Raw genomic sequence first — 17,151 nt, 5'->3', positions numbered from 1 at the left:
AAAATAAACAAACACTAAATTACAAAAAATAAAAAAGATTACAAGATTTTTAGGCTAATTACACATATTCTAAGCCCCCTAATAAAATAATAAAGCCCCCCAAAATAAAAAAAATTCCCTACCCTATTCTAAATGTAAAAAGTTCACAGCTCTTTTACCTTACCAGCCCTTAAAAGGGCCTTTTGTGGGGCATGCCCCAAAGAAAACAGCTCTTTCTTTCATGTAATTAACAAGAGTCCATGAGCTAGTGACGTATGGGATATACATTCCTACCAGGAGGGGCAAAGTTTCCCAAACCTTAAAATGCCTATAAATACACCCCTCACCACACCCACAAATCAGTTTTACAAACTTTGCCTCCAAGGGAGGTGGTGAAGTAAGTTTGTGCTAGATTCTACGTTGATATGCGCTCCGCAGCAAGTTGGAGCCCGGTTTTCCTCTCAGCGTGCAGTGAATGTCAGAGGGATGTGAGGAGAGTATTGCCTATTGAATGCAGTGATCTCCTTCTACGGGGTCTATTTCATAAGGTTCTCTGTTATCGGTCGTAGAGATTCATCTCTTACCTCCCTTTTCAGATCGACGATATACTCTTATATTTACCATTTCCTCTACTGATTCTCGTTTCAGTACTGGTTTGGCTTTCTACAAACATGTAGATGAGTGTCCTGGGGTAAGTAAGTCTTATTTTCTGTGACACTCTAAGCTATGGTTGGGCACTTTATTTATAAAGTTCTAAATATATGTATTCAAACATTTATTTGCCTTGACTCAGAATGTTCAACTTTCCTTATTTCCAGACAGTCAGTTTCATATTTGGGATTATGCTTTAATTATCATATTTTTTCTTACCTCAAAAATTTGACTTTTTCCCTGTGGGCTGTTAGGCTCGCGGGGGCTGAAAATGCTTCATTTTATTGCGTCATTTTTGGCGCGGACTTTTTTGGCGCAAAAATTCATTTCCGTTTCCGGCGTCAAACGTGTCGCCGGAAGTTGCGTCATTTTTTGACGTTATTTTGCGCCAAAAATGTCGGCGTTCCGGATGTTGCGTCATTTTTGGCGCAAAAAGCATTTAGGCGCCAAATAATGTGGGCGTCTTTTTTGGCGCCAAAAAATATGGGCGTCGCTTTTGTCTCCACATTATTTCAGTCTCATTTTTCATTTGCTTCTGGTTGCTAGAAGCTTGATGTTTGGCATTTTTTTCCCATTCCTGAAACTGTCTTATAAGGAATTTGATCTATTTTGCTTTATATGTTGTTTTTTCTCTTACATATTGCAAGATGTCTCACGTTGCATCTGAGCCAGAAGATACTACAGGAAAACCTCTGCCTGCTGGATCTACCAAAGCTAAGTGTATCTGCTGTAAACTTTTGGTAGCTATTCCTCCAGCTGTTGTTTGTATTAAATGTCATGACAAACTTGTTAATGCAGATAATATTTCCTTTAGTGATGTACCATTGCCTGTTGCAGTTCCCTCAACATCTAAGGTGCAGAATGTTCCTGATAACATAAGAGATTTTGTTTCTGAATCCATAAAGAAGGCTTTGTCTGTTATTTCTCCTTCTAGTAAACGTAAAAAGTCTTTTAAATCTTCTCTTTCTACAGATGAATTTTTAAATGAACACCATCATTCTGATTCTTTGGACTCTTCTGGTTCAGAGGATTCTGTCTCAGAGATTGATGCTGATAAATCTTCATATTTATTTAAGATGGAATTTATTCGCTCTTTACTTAAAGAAGTACTAATTGCTTTAGAAATAGAGGATTCTAGTCCTCTTGATACTAATTCTATACGTTTAGATAAGGTTTTTAAAGCTCCTGCGGTTATTCCAGAAGTCTTTCCTGTTCCTAATGCTATTTCTGCAGTAATTGCTAAGGAATGGGATAGATTGGGTAATTCATTTACTCCTTCTAAACGTTTTAAGCAATTATATCCTGTTCCGCCTGACAGGTTAGAATTTTGGGACAAAATCCCTAAAGTTGATGGGGCTATTTCTACCCTTGCTAAACGTACTACCATTCCTACATCAGATGGTACCTCGTTTAAGGATCCTTTAGATAGAAAAATTGAATCTTTTCTAAGAAAAGCTTATCTATGTTCAGGTAATCTTCTTAGACCTGCTATATCATTGGCTGATGTTGCTGCAGCTTCAACTTTTTGGTTGGAAACTCTAGCGCAACAAGTAACAAATCGTGATTCTCATGATATTATTATTCTTCTCCAGCATGCTAATAATTTCATCTGTGATGCCATTTTTGATATTATTAGAGTTGATGTTAGATTTATGTCTCTGGCTATCTTAGCCAGAAGAGCTTTATGGCTTAAGACTTGGAATGCTGATATGGCTTCTAAATCAACTCTACTTTCCATTTCTTTCCAGGGAAACAAATTATTTGGTTCTCAGTTGGATTCTATTATTTCAACTGTTACTGGTGGGAAAGGAACTTTTTTACCACAGGATAAAAAGTCTAAAGGTAAAAACAGGGCTAACAATCGTTTTCGATCCTTTCGTTTCAACAAAGAACAAAAGCCTGATCCTTCGTCCTCAGGAGCAGTTTCAGTTTGGAAACCATCTCCAGTCTGGAATAAATCCAAGCCTGCTAGAAAGGCAAAGCCTGCTTCTAAGTTCACATGAAGGTACGGCCCTCATTCCAGTTCCGCTGGTAGGGGGCAGGTTACGTTTTTTCAAAGAAATTTGGATCAATTCTGTTCACAATCTTTGGATTCAGAACATTGTTTCAGAAGGGTACAGAATTGGTTTCAAGATGAGACCTCCTGCAAAGAGATTTTTTCTTTCCCATGTCCCAGTAAATCCAGTGAAAGCTCAAGCATTTCTGAATTGTGTTTCAGATCTAGAGTTGGCTGGAGTAATTATGCCAGTTCCAGTTCCGGAACAGGGGATGGGGTTTTATTCAAATCTCTTCATTGTACCAAAGAAGGAGAATTCCTTCAGACCAGTTCTGGATCTAAAATTATTGAATCGCTATGTAAGGATACCAACGTTCAAGATGGTAACTGTAAGGACTATATTGCCTTTTGTTCAGCAAGGGAATTATATGTCCACAATAGATTTACAGGATGCATATCTGCATATTCCGATTCATCCAGATCATTATCAGTTCCTGAGATTCTCTTTTCTAGACAAGCATTACCAATTTGTGGCTCTACCGTTTGGCCTTGCTACAGCTCCAAGAATTTTCACAAAGATTCTCGGTGCCCTTCTGTCTGTAATCAGAGAACAGGGTATTGTGGTATTTCCTTATTTGGACGATATCTTGGTACTTGCTCCGTCTTTACATTTAGCAGAGTCTCATACGAATCGACTTGTGTTGTTTCTTCAAGATCATGGTTGGAGGATCAATTTACTAAAAAGTTCTTTGATTCCTCAAACAAGGGTAACCTTTCTGGGTTTCCAGATAGATTCAGTGTCCATGACTCTGTCTTTAACAGACAAGAGACGTCTAAAATTGATTACAGCTTGTCGAAACCTTCAGTCACAATCATTCCCTTCGGTAGCCTTATGCATGGAAATTCTAGGTCTTATGACTGCTGCATCGGACGCGATCCCCTTTGCTCGTTTTCACATGCGACCTCTTCAGCTCTGTATGCTGAACCAATGGTGCAGGGATTACACGAAGATATCTCAATTAATATCTTTAAAACCGATTGTTCGACACTCTCTAACGTGGTGGACAGATCACCATCGTTTAATTCAGGGGGCTTCTTTTGTTCTTCCGACCTGGACTGTAATTTCAACAGATGCAAGTCTCACAGGTTGGGGAGCTGTGTGGGGATCTCTGACGGCACAAGGAGTTTGGGAATCTCAGGAGGTGAGATTACCGATCAATATTTTGGAACTCCGTGCAATTTTCAGAGCTCTTCAGTTTTGGCCTCTTCTGAAGAGAGAATCGTTCATTTGTTTTCAGACAGACAATGTCACAACTGTGGCATACATCAATCATCAAGGAGGGACTCACAGTCCTCTGGCTATGAAAGAAGTATCTCGAATTTTGGTTTGGGCGGAATCCAGCTCCTGTCTAATCTCTGCGGTTCATATCCCAGGTGTAGACAATTGGGAAGCGGATTATCTCAGTCGCCAAACGTTGCATCCGGGCGAATGGTCTCTTCACCCAGAGGTATTTCTTCAGATTGTTCAATTGTGGGGGCTCCCAGAGATAGATCTGATGGCCTCTCATCTAAACAAGAAACTTCCCAGGTATCTGTCCAGATCCCGGGATCCTCAGGCGGAGGCAGTGGATGCATTATCACTTCCTTGGAAGTATCATCCTGCCTATATCTTTCCGCCTCTAGTTCTTCTTCCAAGAGTAATCTCCAAGATTCTGAGGGAATGCTCGTTTGTTCTGCTAATAGCTCCGGCATGGCCTCACAGGTTTTGGTATGCGGATCTTGTCCGGATGGCATCTTGCCAGCCATGGACTCTTCCGTTAAGACCAGACCTTCTGTCACAAGGTCCTTTTTTCCATCCGGATCTGAAATCCTTAAATTTAAAGGTATGGAGATTGAACGCTTGATTCTTGGTCATAGAGGTTTCTCTGACTCCGTGATTAATACTATGTTACAGGCTCGTAAATCTGTATCTCGAGAGATATATTATAGAGTCTGGAAGACTTATATTTCTTGGTGTCTTTCTCATCATTTTTCTTGGCATTCTTTTAGAATACCGAGAATTTTACAATTTCTTCAGGATGGTTTGGATAAGGGTTTGTCCGCAAGTTCTTTGAAAGGACAAATCTCTGCTCTTTCTGTTCTTTTTCACAGAAAGATTGCTATTCTTCCTGATATTCATTGTTTTGTACAAGCTTTGGTTCGTATAAAACCTGTCATTAAGTCAATTTCTCCTCCTTGGAGTTTGAATTTGGTTCTGGGAGCTCTTCAAGCTCCTCCGTTTGAACCTATGCATTCATTGGACATTAAATTACTTTCTTGGAAAGTTTTGTTCCTTTTGGCTATCTCTTCTGCTAGAAGAGTTTCTGAATTATCTGCTCTTTCATGTGAGTCTCCTTTTCTGATTTTTCATCAGGATAAGGCGGTGTTGCGAACTTCTTTTGAATTTTTACCTAAAGTTGTGAATTCCAACAACATTAGTAGAGAAATTGTGGTTCCTTCATTATGTCCTAATCCTAAGAATTCTAAGGAGAAATCATTGCATTCTTTGGATGTTGTTAGAGCTTTGAAATATTATGTTGAAGCTACGAAATCTTTCCGTAAGACTTCTAGTCTATTTGTTATCTTTTCCGGTTCTAGGAAAGGCCAGAAAGCTTCTGCCATTTCTTTGGCATCTTGGTTGAAATCTTTAATTCATCTTGCCTATGTTGAGTCGGGTAAAACTCCGCCTCAAAGAATTACAGCTCATTCTACTAGGTCAGTATCTACTTCCTGGGCGTTTAGGAATGAAGCTTCGGTTGACCAGATCTGCAAAGCAGCAACTTGGTCTTCTTTGCATACTTTTACTAAATTCTACCATTTTGATGTATTTTCTTCTTCTGAAGCAGTTTTTGGTAGAAAAGTTCTTCAGGCAGCGGTTTCAGTTTGAATCTTCTGCTTATGTTTTTTGTTAAACTTTATTTTGGGTGTGGATTATTTTCAGCAGGAATTGGCTGTCTTTATTTTATCCCTCCCTCTCTAGTGACTCTTGTGTGGAAAGATCCACATCTTGGGTAGTCATTATCCCATACGTCACTAGCTCATGGACTCTTGTTAATTACATGAAAGAAAACATAATTTATGTAAGAACTTACCTGATAAATTCATTTCTTTCATATTAACAAGAGTCCATGAGGCCCACCCCTTTTTTGTGGTGGTTATGATTTTTTTGTATAAAGCACAATTATTCCAATTCCTTATTTTATATGCTTCGCACTTTTTCTTATCACCCCACTTCTTGGCTATTCGTTAAACTGATTTGTGGGTGTGGTGAGGGGTGTATTTATAGGCATTTTAAGGTTTGGGAAACTTTGCCCCTCCTGGTAGGAATGTATATCCCATACGTCACTAGCTCATGGACTCTTGTTAATATGAAAGAAATGAATTTATCAGGTAAGTTCTTACATAAATTATGTTTTTGCCTGTAAAAAAAATAACACAATACCACCCCCCAACATTACAACCCACCACCCACATACCCCTATTCTAAACCCACCCAAACCCCCCTTAAAAAAACCTAACACTACCCCCCTGAAGATCTCCCTACCTTGTCTTCACCCAGCCGGGCAGAACTCTTCATCCGATCCGGGCGATGTCCAATCAAGCGGCAGTGAAGTCTTATTCCATCCGGCGATGTCTTCAATCAAGCGGCAGTGAAGTCTTCTTCCATCCGGGTGATGTCTTCAATCAAGCGGCAGTGAAGTCTTCTTCCATCTGGGCGATGTCTTCAATCAAGCGGCAGTGAAGTCTTCTTCCATCTGGGCGATGTCTTCAAGCAAAGCGGCATCTTCAATCTTCTTTCTTCGCTCCTCTGCCGTGGAGCATCCATCCTGCACGAAGACTGACACTGCACGAAGGTACCTCATTCCTAGTTCAGTCTTCGTGCAGGATGGATGCTCCGCGGCCGCTTGATTGAAGACATCGCCGGATGGAAGAAGACTTCACTGCCGCTTGATTGGACATCACCCGGATCGGATGAAGAGTTCTGCCCGGCTGGGTGAAGACAAGGTAGGGAGATCTTCAGGGGGGTAGTGTTAGGTTTTCTTTCATGTAATTAGCAAGAGTCCATGAGCTAGTGACGTATGGGATATACATTCCTACCAGGAGGGGCAAAGTTTCCCAAACCTCAAAATGCCTACAAATACACCCCTCACCACACCCACAAATCAGTTTTACAAACTTTGCCTCCTATGGAGGTGGTGAAGTAAGTTTGTGCTAGATTCTACGTTGATATGCGCTCCGCAGCAGGTTGGAGCCCGGTTTTCCTCTCAGCGTGCAGTGAATGTCAGAGGGATGTAAGGAGAGTATTGCCTGTTTGAATTCAATGATCTCCTTCTACGGGGTCTATTTCATAGGTTCTCTGTTATCGGTCGTAGAGATGCATCTCTTACCTCCCTTTTCAGATCGACGATATACTCTTATATATATATACCATTACCTCTGCTGATTTTCGTTTCAGTACTGGTTTGGCTTTCTACAAACATGTAGATGAGTGTCCTGGGGTAAGTAAGTCTTATTTTCTGTGACACTCTAAGCTATGGTTGGGCACTTTTTTAATAAAGTTCTAAATATATGTATTCAAACATTTATTTGCCTTGACTCAGGATGTTCAACAGTCAGTTTCATATTTGGGATAATGCACTTGAATCAATTATTTTTCTTACCTTAAAAATTTGACTTTTTTCCCTGTGGGCTGTTAGGCTCGCGGGGGCTGAAAATGCTTCATTTTATTGCGTCATTCTTGGCGCAGACTTTTTTGGCGCAAAAAATCTTTTCTGTTTCCGGCGTCATACGTGTCGCCGGAAGTTGCGTCATTTTTGACGTTCTTTTGCACCAAAAATGTTGGCGTTCCGGACGTGGCGTCATTTTTGGCGCCAAAAGCATTTAGGCGCCAAATAATGTGGGCGTCTTATTTGGCGCTAAAAAAAATATGGGCGTCGCTTTTGTCTCCACATTATTTAAGTCTCATTTTTCTTTGCTTCTGGTTGCTAGAAGCTTGTTCCTTGGCATTTTTTCCCATTCCTGAAACTGTCATTTAAGGAATTTGATCAATTTTGCTTTATATGTTGTTTTTTCTCTTACATATTGCAAGATGTCTCACGTTGCATCTGAGTCAGAAGATACTTCAGGAAAATCGCTGTCTGGTGCTGGAACTACCAAAGCTAAGTGTATCTGCTGTAAACTTTTGGTAGCTGTTCCTCCAGCTGTTGTTTGTATTAATTGTCATGACAAACTTGTTAATGCAGATAATATTTCCTTTAGTAATGTACCATTACCTGTTGCAGTTCCATCAACATCTAATGTTCAGAATGTTCCTGATAACATAAGAGATTTTGTTTCTGAATCCATCAAGAAGGCTATGTCTGTTATTCCTCCTTCTAGTAAACATAAAAAATCTTTTAAAACTTCTCTTTATACAGATGAATTTTTAAATGAACATCATCATTCTGATTCTAATGACTCTTCTGGTTCAGAGGATTCTGTCTCAGAGGTTGATGCTTATAAATCTTCATATTTATTTAAAATGGAATTTATTCGTTCTTTACTTAAAGAAGTACTAATTGCTTTAGAAATTGAGGATTCTGGTCCTCTTGATACTAAATCTAAACGTTTAGATTAGGTCTTTAAATCTCCTGTGGTTATTCCAGAAGTTTTTCCTGTTCCTGGTGCTATTTCTGAAGTAATTTCCAGAGAATGGAATAATTTGGGTAATTCATTTACTCCTTCTAAACGTTTTAAGCAATTATATCCTGTGCCGTCTGACAGATTAGAATTTTGGGACAAAATCCCTTAAGTTGATGGGGCTATTTCTACCCTTGCTAAACGTACTACTATTCCTACGTCAGATGGTACTTCCTTTAAGGATCCTTTAGATAGGAAAATTGAATCCTTTCTAAGAAAAGCTTATCTGTGTTCAGGTAATCTTCTTAGACCTGCTATATCATTGGCTGATGTTGCTGCAGCTTCAACTTTTTGGTTGGAAACTTTAGCGCAACAAGTAACAGATCATGATTCTCATAATATTATTATTCTTCTTCAACATGCTAATAATTTTATCTGTGATGCCATTTTTGATATTATCAGAGTTGATGTCAGGTTTATGTCTCTAGCTATTTTAGCTAGAAGATCTTTATGACTTAAAACTTGGAATGCTGATATGTCTTCTAAATCGACTCTACTTTCCATTTCTTTCCAGGGTAACAAATTATTTGGTTCTCAGTTGGATTCTATTATCTCAACTGTTACTGGTGAGAAAGGAACTTTTTTACCACAGGATAAAAAATCTAAGGGTAAAAACAGGGCTAATAATCGTTTTCGTTCCTTTCGTTTCAACAAAGAACAAAAACCTGATCCTTCATCCTCAGGAGCAGTTTCAGTTTGGAAACCATCTCCAGTTTGGAATAAATCCAAGCCTTCTAGAAAAGCAAAGCCAGCTTCTAAGTCCACATGAAGGTGCGGCCCTCATTCCAGCTCAGCTGGTAGGGGGCAGGTTACGTTTTTTCAAAGAAATTTGGATCAATTCTGTTCATAATCTTTCGATTCAGAACATTGTTTCAGAAGGGTACAGAATTGGTTTCAAGATAAGACCTCCTGCAAAGAGATTTTTTCTTTCCCGTGTCCCAGTAAATCCAGTGAAAGCTCAAGCATTTCTGAAATGTGTTTCAGATCTAGAGTTGGCTGGAGTAATTATGCCAGTTCCAGTTCTGGAACAGGGGCTGGGGTTTTATTCGAATCTCTTCATTGTACCAAAGAAGGAGAATTCCTTCAGACCAGTTCTGGATCTAAAAATATTGAATCGTTATGTAAGGATACCAACGTTCAAAATGGTAACTGTAAGGGCTATCTTGCCTTTTGTTCAACAAGGGCATTATATGTCCACAATAGATTTACAGGATGCATATCTGCATATTCCGATTCATCCAGATCATTATCAGTTCCTGAGATTCTCTTTTCTGGACAAGCATTACCAGTTTGTGGCTCTGCCGTTTGGCCTAGCTACAGCTCCAAGAATTTTTACAAAGGTTCTCGGTGCCCTTCTGTCTGTAATCAGAGAACAGGGTATTGTGGTATTTCCTTATTTGGACGATATCTTGGTACTTGCTCAGTCTTTACATTTAGCAGAATCTCATACGAATCGACTTGTGTTGTTTCTTCAAGATCATGGTTGGAGGATCAATTCACTAAAAAGTTCATTGATTCCTCAGACAAGGGTAACCTTTCTTTGACAGACAAGAGACGTCTAAAATTGATTTCAGCTTGTCGAAACCTTCAGTCACAATCATTCCCTTCGGTAGCCTTATGCATGGAAATTCTAGGTCTTATGACTGCTGCATCGGACGCGATCCCCTTTGCTCGTTTTCACATGCGACCTCTTCAGCTCTGTATGCTGAATCAATGGTGCAGGGATTACACAAAGATATCTCAATTAATATCTTTAAAACCGATTGTACGACACTCTCTAACGTGGTGGACAGATCACCATCATTTAATTCAGGGGGCTTCTTTTGTTCTTCCGACCTGGACTGTAATTTCAACAGATGCAAGTCTTACAGGTTGGGGAGCTGTGTGGGGATCTCTGACGGCACAAGGACTTTGGGAATCTCAGGAGGTGAGATTACCGATCAATATTTTGGAACTCCGTGCAATTTTCAGAGCTCTTCAGTCTTGACCTCTTCTGAAGAGAGAATCGTTCATTTGTTTTCAGACAGACAATGTCACAACTGTGGCATACATCAATCATCAAGGAGGGACTCACAGTCCTCTGGCTATGAAAGAAGTATCTCGAATTCTGGTTTGGGCGGAATCCAGCTCCTGTCTAATCTCTGCGGTTCATATCCCAGGTATAGACAATTGGGAAGCGGATTATCTCAGTCGCCAAACGTTGCATCCGGGCGAATGGTCTCTTCACCCAGAGGTATTTCTTCAGATTGTTCAAATGTGGGAGCTTCCAGAAATAGATCTGATGGCGTCTCATCTAAACAAGAAACTTCCCAGGTATCTGTCCAGATCCCGGGATCCTCAGGCGGAAGCAGTGGATGCATTATCACTTCCTTGGAAGTATCATCCTGCCTATATCTTTCCGACTCTAGTTCTTCTTCCAAGAGTAATCTCCAAGTTTCTGAAGGAATGCTCGTTTGTTCTGCTGGTAGCTCCGGCATGGCCTCATAGGTTTTGGTATGCGGATCTTGTCCGGATGGCCTCTTGCCATCCGTGGACTCTTCCGCTAAGACCAGACCTTCTGTCGCAAGGTCCTTTTTTCCATCTGGATCTCAAATCCTTAAATTTAAAAGGTATGGAGATTGAACGCTTGATTCTTGGTCAAAGAGGTTTCTCTGACTCTGTGATTAATACTATGTTACAGGCTCGTAAATCTGTATCTAGAGAGATATATTATAGAGTCTGGAAGACTTATATTTCTTGGTGTCTTTCGCATCATTTTTCTTGGCATTCTTTTAGAATTCCGAGAATTTTACAGTTTCTTCAGGATGGTTTAGATAAAGGTTTATCCGCAAGTTCTTTGAAAGGACAAATCTCTGCTCTTTCTGTTCTTTTTCACAGAAAGATTGCTAATCTTCCTGATATTCATTGTTTTGTACAAGCTTTGGTTCGTATAAAACCTGTCATTAAGTCAATTTCTCCTCCTTGGAGTTTGAATTTGGTTCTGGGGGCTCTTCAAGCTCCTCCTTTTGAACCCATGCATTCATTGGACATTAAATTACTTTCTTGGAAAGTTTTGTTCCTTTTGGCGATCTCTTCTGCCAGAAGAGTCTCTGAATTATCTGCTCTTTCTTGTGAGTCTCCTTTTCTGATTTTTCATCAGGATAAGGCGGTGTTGCGAACTTCTTTTGAATTTTTACCTAAGGTTGTGAATTCCAACAACATTAGTAGAGAAATTGTGGTTCCCTCATTATGTCCTAATCCTAAGAATTCTAAGGAGAAATCGTTGCATTCTTTGGATGTTGTTAGAGCTTTGAAATATTATGTTGAAGCTACTAAGTCTTTCCGAAAGACTTCTAGTCTATTTGTTATCTTTTCCGGTTCTAGAAAAGGCCAGAAAGCTTCTGCCATTTCTTTGGCATCTTGGTTGAAATCTTTAATTCATCATGCCTATGTCGAGTCGGGTAAAACTCCGCCTCAAAGGATTACAGCTCATTCTACTAGGTCAGTTTCTACTTCCTGGGCGTTTAGGAATGAAGCTTCGGTTGATCAGATTTGCAAAGCAGCAACTTGGTCCTCTTTGCATACTTTTACTAAATTCTACCATTTTGATGTATTTTCTTCTTCTGAAGCAGTTTTTGGTAGAAAAGTACTTCAGGCAGCGGTTTCAGTTTGAATCTTCTGTTTATGTTTTTCATTAAACTTTTTTTTGGGTGTGGATTATTTTCAGCAGGAATTGGCTGTCTTTATTTTATCCCTCCCTCTCTAGTGACTCTTGCGTGGAAAGATCCACATCTTGGGTAGTCATTATCCCATACGTCACTAGCTCATGGACTCTTGCTAATTACATGAAAGAAAACATAATTTATGTAAGAACTTACCTGATAAATTCATTTCTTTCATATTAGCAAGAGTCCATGAGGCCCGCCCTTTTTTGTGGTGGTTATGATTTTTTTTTTTTGTATAAAGCACAATTATTCCAATTCCTTATTTTATATGCTTTCGCACTTTTTTCTTATCACCCCACTTCTTGGCTATTCGTTAAACTGATTTGTGGGTGTGGTGAGGGGTGTATTTGTAGGCATTTTGAGGTTTGGGAAACTTTGCCCCTCCTGGTAGGAATGTATATCCCATACGTCACTAGCTCATGGACTCTTGCTAATATGAAAGAAATGAATTTATCAGGTAAGTTCTTACATAAATTATGTTTTTTTAAGGGGGGTTTAGAATAGGGGTATGTGGGTGGTGGGTTGTAATGTTGGGGGGTGGTATTGTGTTATTTTTTTTACAGGCAAAAGAGCTGTTTTCTTTGGGGCATGCCCCGCAAAAGGCCCTTTTAAGGGCTGGTAAGGTAAAAGAGCTGTGAACGTTTTTAATTTAGTATAGGGTAGGGACATTTTTTTATTTTGGGGGGCTTTATTATTTTATTAGGGGGCTTAGAATAGGTGTAATTAGCTTAAAAATCTTGTAATCTTTTTTTTATTTTTTTGTAATTTAGTTTAGTTTATTTTATTGAATTTTAGTTTAGATATTTGTAGTTTATTTAATTTATTGATAGTGTAGGTGTATTTGTAACTTAGGTTAGGATTTATTTTACAGGTAAATTGGTAATTATTTTAACTAGGTAGCTATTAAATAGTTATTAACTATTTAATAGCTATTGTACCTAGTTAAAATAAATGCCAAGTTACCTGTAAAATAAATATAAACCCTAAAATAGCTACAATGTAATTATTAATTACATTGTAGCTATCTTAGGGTTTATTTTATAGGTAAGTATTTAGATCTTTAGGGGGTATGTAAGGTAGATGGCGGCGGGGTAGGAGCTCACTTTAGGGGGTAGGTAAGGTAGCTGGCGACGGTGTAGGGGGATCACATTAGGGGGTTATACTTTTATTGTAGGTGGCGGCGGGGTCCGGGAGCGGCGGTTTAGGGGTTAAATACTTTATTAGGGATTGCGGCTGGGGATCGCTGTTGACAGGTAAATAGACATTGCGCATGCGTTAGGTGTTAGGTTTATTTTGCAGCTAGTTTAGGGAGTTACGGGGCTCCAATAGACAGCGTAAGGCTTACTACGGCTGCATTTTGTGGCGAGGTCAAAATGGAGTAAGATTTCTCCATTTTCGCCACGTAAGTCCTTACGCTGTATATTGGATACCAAACTGCGCTGGTTTGGTATACCTGCCTATGGCCCAAAAAACTACGGGCGAAGGCAGAAATATACGAGCGTAACTTCTAGGTTACGCCGTATATGTGATACCAAACCAGCGCAAATTTTGGCGTCGCCGGCTTTTGCGGGCGACGCTGCATATCAGATCGGGCCCCAAGCCCGCAGTGAATACAGCGCAGCTCTGAGAGCTGGTCAATTTTTTTAGAAATTGTATCATGTTTATCCAAGGTAAAATATTTTTAATCTAAAAAGTTAAATGGGATACAACTAACAGGATGTGAATGTTTGTTAACAACTGGTGGTGTGGTGTGTGACATTGAAGGTCACTGGATGATAAGGACAACCCCCACAGGTCTTTTGGTAGATTGTGTTATACCCCACAAACATTCAGACCAAGAACATTTGCCAAGAAAAAAAAAAAATTACAAAAAAGGTCAAACACCAATACATTTTAAAAACCCTGTATTTGACACAATTACTTTGATATTCTTTTAAAATCGGGCCAGATAGCTAGCTGTACTTAATTTATAGTCATAAAATAAATTGAAATAAATAATTTGGTTAATTTAAAAAGGCTTTACGGGCTAGCAATCAAATTACAAAACAAAGGCTGTTAAAGTAATGTTTATTAAAGGGACACTGAACCCAAATTTTTTCTTTCGTGATTCAGATAGTACATGCAATTTTAAGCAACTTTCTTATTTACTCCTATTTAATTTTCTTCATTCTCTTGGTATCTTTATTTGAAAATCAAGAATGTAAGTTTAGAAGCCGGCCCATTTTTGGTGAACGACCTGGGTTGTTCTTGCTGATTGGTGGATAAATTCACTCACCAATAAACAAGTGCTGTCCAGCGTACTAAACCAAAATTTGGCTGGCTCCTTAGCTTAGATGCCTTCTTTTTCAAATAAAGATAGCAAGAGAACAAAGAAAAATTGATAATAGGAGTAAATTAGAACATTGCTTAAAACTGCATGTTCTGTCTGAACCATGAAAGAAACAATATGGGTTCAGTGTCTTTTTAAACACTGATTGCTCTATTGATCCTGGAGAAAACCATCATTTGGAAGCAGCACTGATATGATTTTCAGAGCAAGAATGCACACTTTATACCTTTAGGACCCTATCATTAAAATCCAAATATTTCAGATAATATAAAATGAAATATGTGAAAGTTTGAATCTGCTTTAGTGCATAAACAAACAGAACAGATACACATCTGTCAAATCTTCCTATTGTTCCATGTTGACTGGGGAAGAAGGAATGTGAGTTCTATAAATGATTAGCTTTTATTTATGAAGAACATAATCCAGCACCACTGCTCTAATCTTGACAGAAGCATTTGAAGTGACATTCTAGTGTAAAAAATAAAATAATCTTTTAAGTATTACAAGTTTTAATACATCCTTTATTTTACTCTGACTTTACATGAAACCCAACATTTCTCTTTCATGATTCAGATAGAGCATGCAATTTTAAACAACTTTCCAATTTACTTCTATTATCAATTTTTTTTGTATTCTTTTTATCCTTTGTTGAAAAGCAGGAAGGTAAGTTTAGGAGTGTGCACATGTCTGCAGCAGTTTTGCAACAATGTTATACATTAGCAAGAGCACTAGATGAAAGCACTGTTTTCTGTCATGTAGTTCTTCAGGCATGTGCACGCTACCTATCTAGATATTTCTTCAACAAAGAATAACATAAGAACGAAGCAAATTTGATATTAGAAGTAAATTGGAAACTTTTTTTAAATTGTATTTTATGTTTGAATCATGAAAGATAAAATGTGGGTTTCATATCCCTTTAAGAATTTCAAATTGCACTTGTTAAACACAGCCATTCTATTCCAGGTGAAGACTCGGCTAGTAAATAAAACATATGTATTGATGGTTCCAATTTGTTCACCAGCTGTTTCCTCAGTCCTCATCTGGAATGGCACAGGAGCAGAGCTTTGATTACATTTTGTAGGGGTTAACACATAATAAAAGTAATGAACAAATGAGCAAATTTTATTTTGACACTAGAATGTGCCAGTAAATGAATCTATTATGGAGAAGAGGAAAACAAACTGGAGAGTTTACCCTATAGAAAGACAAATGGTGTGCAGAATCAATAGATCAATAAAGTTTTAGTGTCAGCCGTGCAGCAAATTCTATTATGGAAATTAGATCATTCTTTTGAAAGAATGCTGACATGTCAAAACTACTTGATTTTATTTTGAAGCCTACACGGTTTAGAGTTAGATTTGTATAATTTCCTCTAAATGGGCTAAAAGTCACCTTGAGTAGTTGATTCATGTCAATCCATTCTTGTATTAGAATTAGATATCATTAGACATCACATTAAAATATGGTAGTCTACAATATTAGTGCATCTCCCAAAAGCAACGATATCAACCCTGAGTATTGGTTGCCAGAGAACGGATGACACTTTTCTCTAAATGTTACAGCCCTCTTTGGCCTACTTTCCATTGAGGTGGTAAAGATTTGAAACTGGTGGTATTATAAAAAATCCCCATAGACTTTACTGGAGATAAATGTTTTTGTCACCAGTTTCCACAATTTACCACATCAGTTAAGCTGAAATTAAGAAGCAGCTGTCATTAAGACTGCAGCTCCTTAAAGGGACACTGAACCCAAATCTTTTCTTTTGTGGCTCAGATAGAGCATGACATTTTAAGCAACTTTCTAATTTACTCCTATTATCAAATTTTCTTAATTCTCTTGGTATCTTTATTTGAAATGCAAGAATGTAAGTTTAGATGCCGGCCCATTTTTGGTGAACAACCTGGGTTGTCCTTGCTGATTGGTGGATAAATTCATCCACCAATAAAAAAAAGTGCTGTCCAGGGTACTGAACAAAAAACTTAGATGCCTTCTTTTTTAAATAAAGATAGTAAGAGAATGAAGAAAAATTGATAATAGGAGTAAATTAGAACATTGCTTAAAACTGCATGTTCTGTCTGAACCATGAAAGAAACAATTTGGGTTCAGTATCCCTTTAAACACTGATTGCTGTATTGATCCTGGAGAAAACCATCATTTGGAAGCAGCACTGTTATGATTTTCAGAGCAAGAATGCACACTTTATACCTTTAGGACCCTATCATTAAAATCCAAATATTTCAGATAATATAAAATGAAATATGTGAAAGTTTGAATCTGCTTTAGTGCATAAACAAACAGAACAGATACACATCTGTCAAATCTTCCTATTGTTCCATGTTGACTTGGGAAGAAGGAATGTGAGTTCTATAAATGATTATCTTTTATTTATGAAGAACATAATCCAGCACCACTGCTTTAATCTTGATAGAAGCATTTGAAGTGACATTCTAGTGTAAAAAATAAAATAATCTTTAAAGTATTACAAGTTTTAATACATCCCTTATTTTACTCTGACTTTACATGAAACCCAAACATTTCTCTTTTATGATTCAGATAGAGCATGCAATTTTAAACAACTTTCCAATTTACTTCTATTATCAAATTTTCTTTGTTTTCTTTTTATCCTTTGTTGAAAAGCAGGAAGGTAAGTTTAGGAGTGTGCACATGTCTGCAGCAGTTTTGCAACAATGTTATACATTAGCAAGAGCACTAGATGGAAGCACTATTTTCTGTCATGCAGTTCTTCAGGCATGTGCACGCTACCTATCTAGATA

The sequence above is a fragment of the Bombina bombina genome, chromosome 3 (genome assembly GCF_027579735.1).
Source record: "Bombina bombina isolate aBomBom1 chromosome 3, aBomBom1.pri, whole genome shotgun sequence".
In the NCBI taxonomy this organism is placed as follows: Eukaryota; Metazoa; Chordata; class Amphibia; order Anura; family Bombinatoridae; genus Bombina; species Bombina bombina.
This window is presented reverse-complemented; position numbering follows the sequence as displayed.